Below are 18,506 nucleotides of genomic sequence, written 5' to 3' on the forward strand. Positions count from 1 at the left end.
CTTATCTATGGCTAGTCTATAATGCTAGCATTTGACAAGCATCAAGCTGAATTGTTTGTGGGGCATCTTTCCCAATAATATTAATCCAATCTTAACCCGATGTCCCCATCCTAAGCCCCAAATACTATTGTAGCACAGCAGTAGCATTAATAACCTCTCCCCTTTCACTGAATCAATGAACTCCTTACAGGGAACCCACTCAGACACTGGGTAGTTTGGGGTCCCTTCACCAATCAGTTCCAGTTCCTTCTTAAACAAATGGGGCCCAAAGTCCTCTGGGGTATGGAGCGATGATCTCATCTTCTGAAACTACTTCCTGCTGAGAATGGACGTTGAGCCGGGTCATCCTACATCGTCTCACTTGAAAGGGCTTGAGCTGATTGAAGATCCAGTGGGTTGAGTCAGACCCTTGAAGTCACACCCATGACATATGTCATGAGGCATATGTGTAAAGGCTCTCTGCCAGTAAGTTTTTTCCCTAGACTTTTCCACTGTCTTGGCTGTGGGATTAGATGTTGGGATCCCTCAGAATAGGGATATTCCCCCTCTTTTTCCAGGATCTGTTATAGGATGGCCTGGGAGAGGCCAATATAGATTGGCCAGCAGCTTTTCACCTAAGTTATTCAAAAGAAAGCATGTTTGTGCCACAGGACACACTATGCAAATAAATGGTATTATTCCCACATTAGTAAAAACAAATCAAACTGACTTTCCCATATTCAAAATATTCCATAAGTTATATCCCTTTAAGAAAACTTGAATATACTAAAATCTTCTTCTCTAAACTATACTAAAGATGTTTCAGCTTTAGTTTCAATAATCAATAAAATAATAGGTCCCACAGACAGTTATACCAATTATTCTTACATAATTTTGAAACCTTTAAGGACCTTATTTCATAAGACATACATTAGCAGCAGATAGATGACTAGGCAAAATACTCATTCACCTAATTATTTAAAATATAATGACTACGTATTTTCAGACTGAAAACAGCAAGATCTTACATATTTGAATTGTGCTTGTGGCTTCTATTGACCCCTTACTCTGATTATAGAAATTTGCTTTAAGAGGAAAAAGCAGGGGCGATTATAATAGCATCAAAATTGGTCCTTAAGGCTTCAGCCAATCACGTAACAACCCCACCTTATAGCCAACTCAGCTCTCAGATGGTGGCCTACTAACTTGACAGCTCATTGGATAATCATTCCCAAATTCAAAACTCAAAAGAGTAATCGTTATAATCCCAAGAGATTTCATCTCAATAGCAAGTTTCACTAGTCAGAAGTTTTAGATCCTAATCTCCCTATCCCATGTGCCTGCAGAGCACAGCCCAAACTAGGGGCAGGACCATCAGGTTCAAATTCTGCTCAGGGTACTTCAAGAAAGCTGTGATCCTATGTGCTGTCCTAGTCATTAAACAGTAAGACCATCATGCACTTAAATAAATGCTAAAGACTTCTGCTGGAGACATAGGGAGATAGAAGTAATCGTTTTCAGAGAACTTTCTAACAAGCTTCACTTAAAGTTCCTTGTATTGGTGAGCAGTAGAACCTTTGATACAGCATCACAAATGACTTTGCCTTAAAACAACCAGACTTGTAAAACAAAAGCTGACATTCAGTTATTAACACTGTGTAGACAAGCTATTCCTTTCAGCAACAGAAGCAAATAATGTTAAAGGAATTTCATTTCATCAGCAGGGGGAAGGCCCCAGGAGGAGGCCACCATTGCAGTGAGCAATAGTGGGTGGGCTGCCAGGGGAAAGCACTCAGAGGCTGGAGCTAAAGAGCAGCCTCACTCCATGGGGAAGGGTGGTCTATTCCTTTACCTTCCCAAGCCAACTGATCTCAAATAAAACCGTGAAATCATGCAGATAACTAGGAGCCAATTTTTAACCCTAAATTTCTAATGAATCACCAAAAACCCTACTCAAGAATTTTCAGAAATTTAAAGGTGGAGAGATTAGCATTTTATACCTAGAGCCAAGCTTCTTCCCCCTCACCCCAAATCTGGGAAGTTTACAAAGTAGGGGAAGGGACCCCGAAGCAGGGGCTGAGTATGCTTCCTCTATTTGTCTGACCCCACCTTATCGCCTTCAACTTGTCACCATCACATCCCCACAAACCTGAACCTGACTCCAATTAATTTTGCCCTATTCTTCTTTTTTTTCTTATCAATTGCTCTTACAATCAATCTTTCTTGACCCTTGTTTTTCCCAACCACTTTTTTTAACTTTCTATAAAATTTTATAAACTCTACTCTTTAAATATATTTCTCTGTTAAAGGGAGAAAGCAAGACAAACCTTAAGGTTCAGAATGTAGGCGGTATCTAAATAACTTTAGACCCAATTTCACACAACTTATACCACATGTGCAGCAGAGCTGGCAAAATTTTAAAGCATAGCTCATATAATTTTTGCAAATTGCCCAATATGCAATTTAGAAAGGAACATAGCACCTTAAATATATTTTATCTAATTAGGGGATACAACCATGTGGCCTCTTTAGGTAAGTTACCAGAGAACTTTGTTTTAATAATCAAGTTTTTTACTTCAAATCAAATACAGATTTTAACTTCTCATAGCCATACTACCATATTAATGCACACACATTTCTAAAATCTTATTCCCAGATACATCAATTGAAAGTAATTTTATCTTATCCAATTTAAAGTTAGACACGCAAAACTTTAGGTCACATTTTGGAGAAAATGCTTCTTCCCCCTCAAAAACTCCACTTTTTAAAGACTCTCCCAAATCTTTGAAATGACACTGAACTATTTGAGATCTGACATGGGGACACAGGCTGCTGGGAACAAAATGGCAGCGGATGCTATCTCCCTCTCTAAATTTTGTACTCTTCCCTATGTGGACTACTGAGTAGGGAAGGGGAAAGATTTTAACGGGTAAAGTGGATTTCCCCCCATTTCCCTAAGCCACGTGGAGACAGACCACACTCTTTTACAGAATCCAGAGTCCCCAGAAAAGAGTTTTGGGACTCGTGGGGGGGGGCGTCAGGGGCGTCAGTATCTAGAGAAACTGAGACTGCCTCCATAGCATGGAGAGGCTGGACATGTATTGTCCGTGGCCATTCCTCAATCCTCTGTAGGGAGAGAAGCTTGAAAACTTAAGAAAAATTCAGGTTAGTTTGCATCAAGATACCTGACTGGCAAACTTAAGGAGATACCAAACAAGTGCTTTTAAATCCCCCAATGGCCAGATCGTTTCCTTCATAACTCAGCTGACTGAGAGCAACATAGAAGACAAAACCCATTCACACACACATACACACAACACAAACTGCTTCAAATTCCTTTTTTCTTTTCCTGTCTAGTACAGAGTTGTTCTTTCCCTACTTCTTGGAGAAGAACCTTTTTTTCTTCTGGAGCCCCACTTCTTTCTTTGCTAGAGTTTCTTGTAAGTTCCTCTTGTGCAGACCCTTCCTCCACCCCAGTAGGGAGATCTCCACCCTCCCGGGATCACTGATATTTACTCAACCTTAGAGTTCCTGATATTCCCTCTCTTCCAGGACTAGATGAGATGTATATCCCAGGGGTTACCACTCCTTGCGTTAATTCTCCATCTTACTAACCTGTCTGACACCTCAGGCCCCCACCCACCCAAGGCAACACTAGGTAGTCCATGTTCTTACCTTTTTGGTCTGTGCACAGAGTTGTCTGGACGCTGCAGAACCTACTCTACTTCCCTTCCCGATTCCTGGATTATTAGTGGCCTCACTTACCTCCGTGTTCCTGGGATCTCAGATGGTCTGTGAGTGGGGGAAGCCAGAACCCAGCCACGAGGCCCTGAAATAACTACCGATGTGTCTCCTCCTGCTTTGATAGGGGTCTCCCCCAGCTCATAATGTCTGCATCCTGGACGAGTCCCCACTTGTAAGAAACAAAAGATCTGACAAAGAACTCCACTGACTCGCTGAGGAACGCAGGACAGATTTCTTTTACATTCTTGCAAGGACGGCCACCTAGGTGAGTAGACACCCCTTGGAAACTCCAAAGGCAGCATCTTATTTCCTATCCTGAAGCACAAGTCCCTTTCCCGATTCCCCATTAACTGGGTGTTAGAGAAATTACAGGACATCAATCTCCACCCCTCATTACACAACCAGTCCCTGCCCCCAAGGAGCTTCCATTCTTTTGGGGGTGACAACCTCCACCCTTGATTAGTCTCTGATTGGTGGAGTCCAGCCCCAGTGAATACCAAGAGTGTGAGTGAATGTCCTAGGCCAGGCGGAAGATCCGCTTTGCAATGTCCGTTTATTCATCTGAGTGTCGGCACGGATGTATCTTTTGGGCTAATGTTACAACAGATATTACTAGCTAGCTTCAGATGACACCTTCCAGGGTTAATGCACAATCCATACTTTGACATTTCTGTATCCACCTTAACTATCAATACCAAGATGCTTATCAACACTGAGTGGTAGATAGCCTGGTTGTGATCCTCATGAACATCATCAGCGTTGCAAATCGTTGTCATATTTATCAATGCAGAGTAGTAAACAGCAGAAATGATTGTACTAATGTATTTGCCTCAAGAATGTCTTTGATTCATCATATAGTTAAAATGTCTTGCTCCTGTCTTTCCCCAACAAGATTATCCTGAATTTACCAAGTATGTCTTTACAATACTTAGAGAGATGCTGAGCCCATAATTTGAATTGAGTGCCCTAAAAGAGAGTAGGTCTCAAGTAAATCCTGGACTGGACTCTAGCTGTTTATGGACTTATTCAATACTGGCCCTCTACATCTAATGCCTTTGGGGGTTTTAGTTTTCTGATTTAAGTTTCATTCTCCAATTTAATTGTCAGAACTGTGGAAAACAAATGCCCTTCCATTTCTCACGCAAACCAAATATTAGCCTCACTAGAAAGGAACCACCACCAGTTCCTAGGGTTTCTCAGGAAATGTGTCTCCTACTCAGTGACCAAGTTTCCTCTCTGCCCAGCCCAGAAACATGTGTCTCCTTAGGTTGTTGCCTGGCAAGTTAGCAAATCTTAATCAGTCATTTATTTAGCCCTGCCCTCTAGGAAACATGGCTGCTGGTGGTGAAGGGTTTTGGTTTTTTTGTTTTTAAACAAATAGAAAATACAAAGAGAATAAAACAAAATAAAAAATGAAAAAAAGCCATGCACAGCAGAACATGAGAGGATTCAAAATATATAACAATGAACATTCACTTCAAGAAAACATATATAATATGCTATAATAGACATTGTATTCAGAACCGTTCATCTTTGCTTGCTTCTAGGTTTTCATTTGTTCTCTATTATACTCTTTCGACTTTTTTCCCCCTTTTCTTCTCTTCCACCTCACTTTAGCAGGCTACAGTAAAGCACAGATATATTTATGTATATACACACATACACATACATTTATCTTATTTCCTAACCTCCCTAACTCTTCTACTTTATTTCTACCTGATTAGCTTGCCTTGCTATTACCTAATCTTCCCTCCCCCAAGAGTCAGTCCCTCCCCTATCTTCTCATCCCAGGACTCCTTCTTTATGAATTTCCCATTTATCCACATGCCCTTCTATATCCCACCTTATCTTATTCCCCCCCTCTTTATAGGTTTTGGAGGGTGTATGGCTCCTTCTTTAACCATTCCCTACATGAGCAGGATTTCAGGACTACCTACTCTCCTCCATATAATTCTGTGGTGTTGGCTGTTGCTCTCACACCTCATTTATATAGCACAATTACAATTTTTATCTTTTCCTACATGGTTTTGCTTTTTATAATCACATCATACTCAGCACTACCACAATCTTTCTTTTGGATTGCACAGTTACTGATGACAGTCTTAGACATATGGTTTCCATTTCCATGTATAAAAACATAGTTTGTCCTTATTGAGTACTTTGAAATTAGTCTTTGATCTTAGCTCTTATGTTAAATTTTCTTTTAAGTTCAGGTTTTAAAATCTGACAGTTTGTTAAATGTCCTTTTTTGTTTTTTCAATATTATACTTAATTTTACTAGATATAATATTTTTGGCCAAAACTCTAGTTCTTTTGATTGTTAAGGTACACTATCCTAGGTTCTCTGTTCTTTGTTTTTTTTTTTTTTTTTTTTGTAGACTCTGTAGCCTTGTAATTCTAATTGTAGCTCCAAAATATTTGAACTGTTTGGTTATTGATGCTCATAAAATTTTCTTTTTGATCTGGCTGTTTAGAATTATGTTCCTATATGCTTTCCATGGAGGATCACTTTAAGGTGGCGATTTGTGGATTTTTTCTATTTCTACTCTTCCCTCTTGTTCTAACACTGCAGGACAACTTTCTTTAATTATTTCTTGTATTATTTTATCAAGATTTTTTTTAAATTGTAGCATTCAAATAGTCTAATTATTCTTTTTTTTTTTTTTACTTTTTATTATCCAAATCTGTTTTTTTTTTTCTTATTAAATGTCTCACTATTCTATTTTTCCATTCTATATTTTGTTTCATTATTTCTTGGTCTCTTGTAACTTCAGTGGCTTCTCCTTGCCCAATTCTAATTTTCAAAAAATCATTTTATTCTTTAAGACTTTGTATCTCCTTTTGTAGTTGGTTCATTTTGTTTTCATAATTTTGTTTTTCTTGAATAGTTTTTATTTTTTAAAAGTTTGTCCTCAATTTGATTTTCAATTTAATTCTACTATAAATTCGTTCTGGGCAGGTAACATTTTAATGTTACTTTTGGCATGGGAGAGGCTTTTACTTCAATATCCTCCTCTGAATATGAATTTCAGTCTTCTCTATTCCCATAACAACTCCCTATGGTTGTATTCTTTCTCCTCGGCTTGTTTCTTCTTCTTCTTTTTTTTTTTTTAATGAGAACTTATTAGTGTAACAACCTCTAGTCCTGGGGTGGGGAGATGCAGGAGCTTCACTTCAGTTCTCCCCTCTGGCATGGAACCCCAAACCAAGAACTCCATTGTCCTGATTATAATTCTAGATCTAGGAATTAGCTGATTACACCCAAATTCTCTTCTTCCTTGTGTGATCCACTTTGGTATGGATAGCATTTTTCATACTAAATGTTTCAGAGTAGTCTTGGATCATTGTATTGCTGAGAATAGCAAACTCATTTGCAAGTGATCATCTCACAGCATTGCTGTTACTTTGTACACAATACGTTTCAGTTTGCATTAACTCATGGAGGACTTTCCAGTGAGCATCCTGCTCATCATTTCTTATATAACAATAAGTATTCTGTCATAATCATATACCTCACTTTATTCAGCCAGTCCCCATTTACTGAGCATCCCCTTAATTTCCAATTTTTTTTTGCCTTGACAAAGGAGCTGCTATAAATATTTTAGTGCATATAGTTCCTTTTTTCTGAAATCTCTTTGGGTATACATGCCTAGTCATGGTTAGGTCAAAGAGTATGCACCATTTTATAGCCCTTTGGCCACAAATCATATGTTTCAATCATTTATCAACTGGGGAATGATTTTTTAAATATAAATTTGACTCAGTTCCCTATAAATTTGTGAAATGAGGCCTCATCAGAGACACTTGCTTCAAAATTCTTTTGATAATATTGCTGACTGCATTGTCCCTCTGTTTATTCTATTCTCCCTCTCCTTTTATCCTGTTTCTCCCCAAAAGTGTTTTGTTCCTGACCATCCCTTGTCCTACTATGGCTTCTCTTTTATCACCCTCCCCCCTTCTCATGCTCTCTTCTCCTCCTGCTTTCTTGCAGAGTACTTTCTCTTTGAGCCAATTTTGATGAGAATCAGGTTCACTCATTCCCTTTCCTTCCCTTCCCCCCCCCTCCACTGTAAAAACTTTTTCTTGCCTGTTTTATGGCACATAATTTACACTATTCCACTTCTCCCTTTCCTTTTCTCCCAGTGCATTTCTATTTCATCCCTTAATTTTATTTTTTAAGATATTATCCCTTCATATTCAACTTACACCTGTGCCCTCTGTCTATATATACTCCTTCTAGCTGCCATAATAATGAGAAAGTTCTTGTGAGCTCCAAGACTCATCTTCCCATGAAGGAATGTAAACAGATGAACCTATATCAGGTCCCTTATGATTTTCCTTTCCTGATTACCTACTTATACTTCTCCTGACTCCTGTATTTGCAAGTCAGATTTTCTATCTGGTTCTGCTCTTTTCATCAAGAGTGCCTGAAAGTCTCCTATTTCATTTAATCTCCTCCGTTTCCTCAGAAGGATTATACTGTTGTTCTAGGTAGGGGAGTCTTGGTTGTAATCTTAGCTCCATTGCTCTCTGGTATATCATATTCCAAGCTTTCTGGTCTTTTAAGGTAGAAGCTGCTCTATCTGAGGTTGTCTCCTTGACCTGGGAGTTATAGAATTTGGTTATGATATTCCTGGTAGTTTACATGTTGAGATCTCTTTCAGGAGGTGATCAGTGAATTCTTTCAATTTCTACTTTATTCTCTGGTTCTAGAATATCTAGTTGATGATTTCTTGAAGGATTATGTCTATGCAATTTTTTTCATCATGACTTTCAGATGGATCAATAATTCTAAAATTATTTTTCCTGGATCCATTTTCCAGATCAGTTGCTCTTTCCAATGAGATATTTCTCTCTTTTTCTCTTTTTTTCATTCTTTTGGTTTTGTTTTATTGTTTCTTGATTTTTCAAAAGTCATTAGCTTCCATTTTCTCAATTCTAACTTTGAAGGAATTATATTCCTCAGTGAGTTTTTGAACCTCCTTTCCCATTTGGCCAATTTTGATTTTTCTTTCCACCTCTCTACCTCTCTACTTGATTTTCAAAATCCATTTTGAGCTCTTCCGTGGCCTTAGATCGATTCTTAATTTTCTTGGAGGCTTTGGATGGAGGAGCTTTGACTTTGTTATCTTCTTCTGGGTGTGTGTTTTGATCCTCCTCGTCACCATAATACCTTTTGATGGTCAGAATCTTTTTCTTTTGTCTGCTCCTTTACCCAGCTTATAACTGGGCTTTTAACTCTTGGTTAAGGTAGGGTTCTGTTTTCAGGGTACTGGTGCACTGTCCCAAGCTTCAGGGGCTTGTGTGGCTGTTTTCAGAGATCTTTCCAGGGATCCGGACTGTGAGCCAGCACCACTACCCAGTGGTAGATGAAATGATGAGCAGGATGTTCACCACTACCCAGATCTGAGTATGGGCAAAGCAACAGAGTCCTTCCTTGGTGCCGGTAAAGAGGCCTCTGCTATCTCCTTCTGACCAGCTGTTCCACTCCCACATCTGTGGGGTGAGACTTTCAGAAGCTGATACTGTTGCTGCTGTCTCTACTGGCACCACTGATTCAGAGCTCCCAATGCCCACTCCCAATTTTCTGGGGCTGTGCTGGCATGGCCTTTCCTGTAACTGACTGTTCTCTCACCTTGGTATAATAGACCTTTTGTCTGACCTTCTAAGTTGTCTTCAGCTGGAAAAGTGTTCTACTCTTGTCTTTTGGTGGGTCCTGATGCCCTAAAAAGTTTAGAGTCATGATTTTAAAGGTATTTGGAGATGTTTGGGTAAGAGCTCAGGCAAGTCCCCTGCCTTTACTTTGACATCCTGTGCCCTCTCCACCCTTCTGCTGGTTCCTTGGCTCCAATGCCTGGTTACAATGCTGTGAAATAAAGCTATTCTCCCCTTCCTAGCCCCATGGTGGTGGTGGGGGGGTCAGCTGAAGATACAAGGGTTAGGGTTAGAGTTGGGGGTTAGAGTCGGGAGGTGGGAGGGTTAGGGTTAGAATTGGGAGGCAGTGCGCATTTCATAAAAGAATACTAACTGACTTGGGTTATCCCTGTGATCAGGCGGATCAGGAGATCTTCTCACCTGACATTCAAAAGGCTGTAGAATAGTTTTAGATCTTTTTAAGTGTTAGGATCTGGGAACAGGACTGTGTCTAATGGTTGTTCTGGGATGGGGAGGGTAAAAGGTTGTCTCACAGGGCCTTTGCTTCAACAGGCCCAGAACTTCAGAGGAAGAAGAACATGCAAGGTGTTTCATATGGGACCCAGACTTGGGTGAGCAGAACCCATGGAGATGGGTCCCTTAGAGCCATGTCCAAACTATAGTTAGTCATCTGATCTCAGACTCCCCTGGCTCTGTTCCCTTCTTCTCGGGATCAGCAAATTGAAACTGCACAGGTGTGTGTGTGTGTGTGTGTGTGTGTGTGTGTGTGTGTGTATGTGGGGGGGGTGGCCATGCAGAGAGGCAAGGTACCTAGAGTCAGAGTGATACAAGGCTTGAGGAAAGGGAACAAGGAGGCATCTGTGCAGGAGTGTTCTAGGGTCCTCTTCACTTTAGAGGGTTCTCTGAGATTCAAGTACTGGAGGAGAGCTGGGGGCTGATCTGCTAAGGAGACTTGGCCTTTTACAGAACCTTTTAGAAGAGGTCTGGGTTCCCCAGGGATCGTGGAAGTCTGTCATATTGTCTGACCCTTGCCTGAAGAAGTGGGACCGCAGAGATTCCCTTGGTCTCAGAGCTTCCCCGTTTGCTCTCTGCTAGAACTTTGGTCAACACTGGGAGGGCCACATCTCCACCTTACCAGGAACTGTGCTAAGCATTGAGAATATAAATGTAGGAAATGGTGAGGTAAGTCATCCTAGAAGCCCTCCAGAAGTTAGGAGGAATCCTCCAATTCTAGCATGCTTCCAGCAGTGGATACTTTGACTCAGCCTCTCGTAGACTCTTTTGCACACCTGAGCGCGTGGTTGCAGTGGGATGGAGTGAGGGTGGCAAGTGATAGTCCTGATTTTCATCCACTTGCCAGGTGCCTTCCTGAGGGTGACTAGCATTTCCCAGGTGCTGTTTTGGGCCTTGTCCCCGATGCATCCAGTGAAATCTGGCTGACTCCTTTTAGGCAGTAAAGATACTCAGATGCTTGTCTGGGCTCCTCCAAGCGTTCAGGTCGTTGTTCTCTTGGAGCAAAAATTATAGGGAATCGACACGTTATGACAGAATGCAGGGCACAGCATTTGATAACCCTTCTACCTATTTCTCTCCCCCTTTTAGGTTCTATCATAAGAGAGCAAGTAGTCTGGTCCTGTCCTCACCTCAGCAGCCCCATCTATTCCCTTCCGAAATGCAGGTCGTCAGTAGCGAGAGCAGCACCAGAGGTAAAAACTTGTACCTCGGCCACTCCGGGCATCACATACACCAGTACGTACAACCGGTAGCTGCCTTCTGAAAAGAATGGCAGCATGGCCAGTGAGGTAAGCATTTTTCCGATACTCGTTTGACTGATGGGCGAAGGTCCAGAAGCAGAAGGAAAAAGAGCAGCTCCAAAGTTGAGGTGATACGACGCCTCCCGGCCGTCTTTGTTAGGCTACTCCAGGAAGGTACTCCCCAGGAGGAGCCATAAAGACTCATAGACACGACTGGATTTTGTCCTGACGGTGAAAGACACTTGCCATGGGCACATGCTTTTCCCTCTAGACTTGCCAGAGATCTATTTTTGTATGCAAGAGCTTCCCAGCTCTGGTCACCTGTCCTTTTGCTTCCTCCTCTCAAAGAGCCAGTCATATGCTTGCTAGCTGGGGGTCATGTTCACAATGATTGCTTTGGGCAGTAATCCTCAAACTGAATCAATCCGTGGGTTTAAAAAAAATTGATCCATAGCGTATCCTGCTGTTTTATTCTGATTTGTTTTTCCAACATGATGTGCCTGGCAGACGAAGGGGGTACCGGAGTACTGTGAGAGTGCTAATCGACATTGATCTGGGCCACACCAATTCCTACTGTCCCTTTTCTACCTTGGCTACTTGATAGACCTCCCCTTAGGCAAAGGCAGATGTGTCCTTGCAACAGAGCATGATCTTCCAGGATAGTTGGGAAAAGCAAAACAAGTTATTTTTCCTTGACAGACAGTGGCAAATAAGAAGCCACGTTATTTGCCAACGAATCAGCCTAGATGTTCTCTGTCTAGTCAGTAAGTATTTATTAATGGCCTGATTAATTCTTAATTGATTGATTAATTATATTATTATTGCATGTTATAATTAATTATTATTAATGAGCTAAGTGTTGGGGACACAAAACAAGGGTCAGGGTTAGAGTTGGGCTAGAGTTTACAGGAGAGACAATGAGTAAATAGTATGAACAAATAAGCTACACACAAAATAAAGAGTAAATAATAGAGGGGAGTAACCAACATTAGGAGGGGTTGGGGAAGACTTCTGCTAGAACCTGGGAGAAGTCAGTAGTTGGAGCAGAGGAACGAGAACATTCCAAGACTGGGACAACCAGAGAGAATTTGAGAGATGGAGCCTTTTGTTTGGTGGAACATCCAGGAGACCTGGGTCACTGGCTAGAAGAATACATGTCAGGGAGTAAGGTGTAAGAAGATGAGAAAGGTAGGAGGAGGCCGGGTTATGAGGGCTCTGAATGCCAAGCACGGCATTCTGTATTTGCTCCTGGACTTTATTGGGGGCGGGGGATTGTCATGGTTCAATCTGTGTTTTAGGAAAATCGCTTTAATGACTGGAACCAAAGATCCACCTCCAGCTGTTACAAAAATTCAAGTATATGTTGATATTCCCTGAACCAAGATGTGTGTGTTTGCCAGAGTCAGAGAGGAAGGGGTGCATGTGAGAGAAGCTGCAAAGGTGAGATGGACAGGCCTGGCAACAGCCTGGATATTGGAGGCCAGAGGTAGTGAGAGTTCTGGATGACTCTTACGTTGTGAGCCTGAGGGAGTGAGAGAAATTTGTTGCCACCTCCAGTAATAGGAGGCGGGGCAGGGTTTAAGGGGCAAAGATAATGAGGTCTGTTATTGGACGTGTGGAGTTTCAGATGTCTGACGGCTATATAGTTCAAGATGTTTGAAAGGCAATTGGAAGTGTGGAATTAAAGAGCAGTGGGGAGATTGCAGCCGCTTAGGCAGATTTGGAACTAATCCTTATTTAAGATTTCATCGTGAAGTCTCCATTTGGATTCCTGTCTTTTGCTTGTGGTCTCAGATCCAATTTCTCTTTTCATTGTGTTGCTGTCTGGAAAGAGTGTGTTAGCTGTTGATAATTTTTTTTGTATTTGTTTGCAATATCTCTGTACCTATATGGTCAGTTTTTTATAAAAGTTCCGTATTTTGCAGAGAAATATGTATATTCTTTTGATGTCTCATTTAGAAGATCCACAAGTCTTTTCAATTTAATTAATTCAATCTGGTTTCTCAGAGGTTTATTCAGTTTTCAGGCACAAGTCCATCAGTTGGCTTGAGTCAGTCTTTATATCCCATATAGATACTGGTAGGGAAGGGATATTGAATGGATACTTGAGCATTTTCCTCCTCAAATGGTGGTGGATAGATTGCAATTGTCCTTCTTGTAGACTGTTTAGTCATTATAATTACACAATGTTTAACTTCATGTTATTAGAACAATCCTGCCCCCCCCCCCAGAATAGATGTCCATTGCAAAGAAACGTAGAGCACATAAGAAGTCAGTAAAGTGAGCCAGTTTCATTGAGGGATTAAAATACGAATGGTAGTCAGGAAAATGGGCCACTTGCACCCAAAAGGAATGGGCCATCCCCAGCCAGTATTATTTGGTGTGGTTTTTATAGGGTTTTGATCTGTGAGGGAATGAGAATACAAGAAGTGGGGACTGGTGCTAGTGGGAGATGGTGAGGAGGGGGAATGGGGATGCCTGGGTAATTGACAAGCGGTTGACTTGTGGGAAAAGAGACTTTTGGCAATCACTTCATCTCTAGGGGAACTCAGGGGTTCTGATGGGCTTTGTACTTCCTCGGGCTCTTTTTATTTAGTCACTCCGTCAATAAACATTTATTAAGCACCTACTACGTTCTAGGCCAGGGGTTCTCAAACTATGGCCAGCGGGCCAGATGCGGCCGCTAAGGACATTTATGCGGCCAGATGGGTTATGGCAAATGGGCTGAGGGGCGGAGACAGAGTGTGAGCTTTTGTTTTTACTACGGTCCGGCCCTCCCACAGTCTGAGGGACAGGGAACCGGCCCCCTATTTAAAAAGACCACCGTCTAGGTGGCGTGCCAAATGCTGGAGACACTGTTGTTGTTCAGTCATATCCAACTCTTCGTGACCCCGTGGACCATATACCAGGCCCTTCTGTCCTCTACTACTTAACGCAATTTCAGGCTTCTAAACCAATCTCCTCATTTTCCTGGATGGATCCTGGAGAATAAGTATAGGATCCCACTACCCTTTCTTCATATCCCTGATCTATGTGGTAATAGCTCCCTATTCCTCGGGAAGAATGTGTGCCTACTGATTTTCCCTTTTGATCTAGAAGCAGCACGAGTTGTCTTGAAGACAGTGCTCACCCATGTGTTGTGTTCCCCTCCCTTCTGCCCTCCTCGTGGCATAAAGAAACTGAGTTCCAATCTTGGTAGGGGAGGGGTGGGGGCAACAATAAGGACGTGGAGGGAAGGGGAGGCCAGGATTGCAGTTCTCAATAGCAGTCAGAAGCTCTGTAATCCAGCCTCCATAATGAAGGAAGTCGGTCCAGAGGGCCAGTTCTAGGAATCCCAGCAAGCGATTAGAGCCCCCACAACACTACCCTCCTTCGCTGTTTGAGGGACCACTCCAGCCCCTAAGTCTGCCTTCTGTCAGGGGCCCAAGTGCTACCAGGGAGAAAATGCTGACATAAAAGGGAAAGAGAGGCAGGCAGGTGGCTGAATAGGGGAAGGGGAAGAGGTTGCAGGTGAGCCTAAGTGATCATTGTAGCTAGAACACCTGCTAGAATTCTAGTGCACAGATGCCCCTTTAACTCCCTAGTGCTGGTACAGGCTGGCTGGATCCCTGCGCGATCAACTGAACCTCAGCCTCCTGCTGTTTTGTTTTGTTTTGCAGCCAGCTTCTGCAGTCTAAAAAGGAAGATTGACTTTTTGTCTGAAAGAAAGTTTGAGGGACAGGAATGTGTGGACAGTTGAAATTGAATGAGCTTCCTCAAGACTGTTTAGGAAACTTCCAAGCTCCATGGGGAAGCACAAAATTGGGGTATTCCAAAAGCAGACTGAATTGTAGGCTACTGCCTTGGAGTCAGCCAAAAATGTGAAGGGAAAAATGTGGACCCTGTCCTTAGCCTGGTTGATAAACCTGACAACAGGTAGAAACTGCTGAACCGAGTCTGCCTCATCCTCTCACAGAAGCATCGCGCTACTAATGATGGGGTGGCAGGGTTTGACTCCCCACCACTGAATCACAGCAGTACGGCCTGTGGACTATGTCTCCCTGATTCCTGTGTGGAGGCTGCTCTAGCTCCCTCCCCAGCTCCTCAAAGTTGGGGGAGTGTCTCCCCAGCCAGCTGAGCCAGCTGTCGGTCGTTGAGGCAGGAGGGGACCGGCAGCCTGGCTCCTACACAGTGATGGTATCTTGGGCTTAGCTCACCCTTCAGGCACAACGCCCGCTGGAGATCAGGGAGCTGAGGTAAGAGCTCACGCCTTTCACATCTCTGACAAATGTTTTTCTGCCTCACTCGGGGCACACCGATGAGGGTTTCTGCCCCGTGACTTCTCTTCCCTTGATTGCTTTCTGTTTTCTAAGAGGGAATCAAAATACAGTGTGGAAATGGGGTTGCCCTTGGGAGCCAGGAAAAGCTTTTGCATCAGAATGCCCCAGGTGGGAAGCTTCTGTCACGGATTAGGGTTCAGTGTGGTTGTGGGAGCACGTAGGACAGTGGTAGTGACAGCTAAGCAGGCCGCCGGAAGAGCCTTTGCGGCTTGAGAAGTTAACAGATCCTTTAGGTTGGTGGTGTGGGGGCCAGTGTCTAAGGTCCCTCCCTGGTACCCCATCATGTTAGGTAAGCTGGCACAGAGAGTGGACCAGAGCATCTTCTTGAGCATTTAGGGTTGGACTTAACCTAGGAGTGTGCCTCAATCTCTAAAGCCACAGTAGAGTCCCTCTTCAGAGGGCTTGGTTTCAGGTCATTAGGCCAGTTCAAGAAAAGCACCCAGTGTGGTCCTGTTAGTGAAGTTAATGGGCTACTGTTAGAGCAGCACCTCTCTTTTTAACTTCAATTTCCTCCCCTTCCCCCATGGACTTCAGAGGAGATGGGTGGGTGGGAGTCATCCCTTGCAACCCCTACTGCAATCTCAACATAAGGACTCTCAGATTGGGGTGAGGGGGTTGGCGCTGAGGCTGGGATTCCTGATTTCCCAGTGGTTCCAGGCCATCTAAGCCCTTCTTCCCATCGTTATCCTGCCTGATAATGGACAAGAGGGCTGTCCCATAGTTAGGAAGGGCTTCTCTGAGAAGGAATTGATGAGTGTCGGTGTAGTCAAAAGGCTCACCTGTTACCTCTTTAATTTCCACTCCTTGGTGTAGAGGCGGGCTAGCCAATCAGCCTTTATGATCTGTTGGTGGCCATTAACAAGGCTCAGAATTTCTAGATGTTTGAATTTCCTATTCTCTGTTTTAAGCCTCTGGCTCCTCTCCTTTGGGGTTTGGATGGCTGGCTGCAAGGAAGGGGTGAGAGGCTAAAGGGTCAGCAGCAACAATAATGCTTTTGAGCCACGGAATAGATCCGCACTTAATTCTCTGTCATAGCCTGGCAAGCCCGTCTACGGGAATCTAGCCTTAACAAGTCCATCTCTGCGGGCACCTCCTTCTAGTCTCACTTTGAGCAGTCAGCTAAATAATAAGCACACGCTATTGCTGACTTTGGTATTCTGTTCTCATAGCGTTTATCATAATGCAAAGGTTCAGAAATGGAACAGCACAACTTTATTGAAGAGATACAGTTGTATGGAGGAAGGCCATTCAAGAAGGCTGGTGGAAACGGGTTGGGTCCACGGGGCCTAGGTGGAATTGGGCCCAAAAGGAACGGGACCTCCACAACCAGTGAAGGCAGGCTTTTTATCTGGATTGTGTTGCACCAGACTTTAGGGAAAGCGAGGAGCCTGGAGTGGGAAATGTGTTCGGGGGCTTGTTGTTTGGCCTTTGTTCTTGAAGGGGATGGATGAGGTCTTGTCAAGGGGAGGAAAGACTCCCAGGAAATTGGTAGCTACTTGATATTCAGATTCCCTGTTGGTGAGAAAAAGATGCCTTGGACTAATCTTGCTAGTCTTACTCTCACAGGGTGACTTGGGTGAGCTTCCCTGAGACATCCGCGTTTGTTGGTTTATCTGAGTTGCTGGAACTGATCCTTAGGCAGCAGTAGGTTCTCCTGAGCCTCAGTGAAGCCACCAAAAGGATCTAGTCCCAACTATCCGTGAAATTCAGTATATGTTGATTAAGTACTATGTGCTAAATGCCAGGGATTTCTGTCCTGAAGGAGCTCGTGATCTGATGGAGGGAGCAAACAGCAATGTGGACAAGATAAATTGCGGGGGGGGGGGGGGGAGGGTCTCAGAGAGAAGACTTTAGCATCAAGCAGGATCCAGAAAAGCTTCTTGCAGAATATGGGACATATTCTGCAGAATATGTCTCCCTGAGACAGGGAGGAAAGTAAGGAAACGAGGACTTGGAAGTGCGAGTTCCTTTATTGCGTCCTCTTGGCAAGGAGAAGAGCACTCAGCAAGAGTCCAGCGCTTCTGCCCAATCTGACAAAGGTCTGCATGTATAAAAGTGACTGCCCTGGCCAATGCTTAGATGCCATGCTTGCTATATTTTGTCCCTCTCCCAGGGATCAGGCTCTGTGTCATTGGCTCCAGCCCCCCTCCGCCCAATAATGCTACTTCAGCTTTCGGGGAGCTCACCCCCGGGGTCCATTGAAGTACTTAACATATTACCTTTTACAAAGGAATATTTATTTCAAAGGTATAGCCAGAACAAACACCCATGTTTTCCCCAACACTTGGGAGCATAATGCCCTCCTCATACCACCTTATACTCTGGGGAAGGGGAGGGCATTAGGTTCACGGTATAATAATAATGAAAAGAAATAACATTTATTCAGTTCTTACTGTGTGCCAGGCACCGTGCTGAATGTTTTACAACGACCACCTCATCTGATCCTCACAACTCTGGGGCTATTAACATTCCCATTTTAGTGATGGGCAACTTGAGGCAAATGCGAAGTAACTTGCCCAGGCACACACAGGTAAAGTGTCTCAGGCAGAATTTGAGCTCAGACTTTCCTGATTCCAAACCCCAAGAGTTCTTATATGGCACAGTCCCATTAAGACTCAAGTCCCAAATCCCCTAGCTTCTCAGGCTTTTCCTGATGGGTTTAGCTGGCTGGCTCCACATCTGGCCTAGAGGCAGGATGCCTCCAAAGGTGTCATGGCTTGAGCCCCCAGGACCAATGAGGACTCCATCACCTGGGTCTAGAATTGAAAAAGACAAAAAAAATTAAGAGGTGAAACAAAATCCCAGCCTCAGGCTAGTTTCTCAGAGTCACAGAGGGAGAAAGCGAAGGTCATCTTTCCTTCTTCTCAGTCAGTTCACCGAGGCAGCGAAGGAACATCACAAAGCACAGAGCAATGGGATCAGGAAGCCCTGGTTCCAGTCAAATCTCAGCCACTAACTGTGCGATGCTGGGCAAGTCACTTAGCTTTTGCCATCCTAAATTTCATTCAAAATTCCTCAAAAATTGGGCTGATAATAGTACCCATCTCCCAGGGTT

The 18,506-nt window shown here is 43.3% G+C and overlaps 1 long non-coding RNA gene across 2 annotated transcripts in view; it reads left to right on the plus strand.

Moving 5' to 3' along the window:
- The window catches only part of LOC141548369 (uncharacterized), a 68,101-nt gene that overhangs the window by 29,432 nt on the left and 20,163 nt on the right, over positions 1-18,506 (plus strand). The window contains exons 2-3 of one of the 2 annotated variants that reach the window (XR_012483911.1): positions 3,848-3,988; positions 10,981-15,367. This is a non-coding gene — a long non-coding RNA (uncharacterized LOC141548369). The remainder of the gene's footprint in view (positions 1-3,847; positions 3,989-10,980; positions 15,368-18,506) is intronic. The other variant, XR_012483912.1, reaches the window with a different exon arrangement.

Source organism: Sminthopsis crassicaudata, chromosome X (genome assembly GCF_048593235.1).
Source record: "Sminthopsis crassicaudata isolate SCR6 chromosome X, ASM4859323v1, whole genome shotgun sequence".
Classification (NCBI taxonomy): domain Eukaryota; kingdom Metazoa; phylum Chordata; class Mammalia; order Dasyuromorphia; family Dasyuridae; genus Sminthopsis; species Sminthopsis crassicaudata.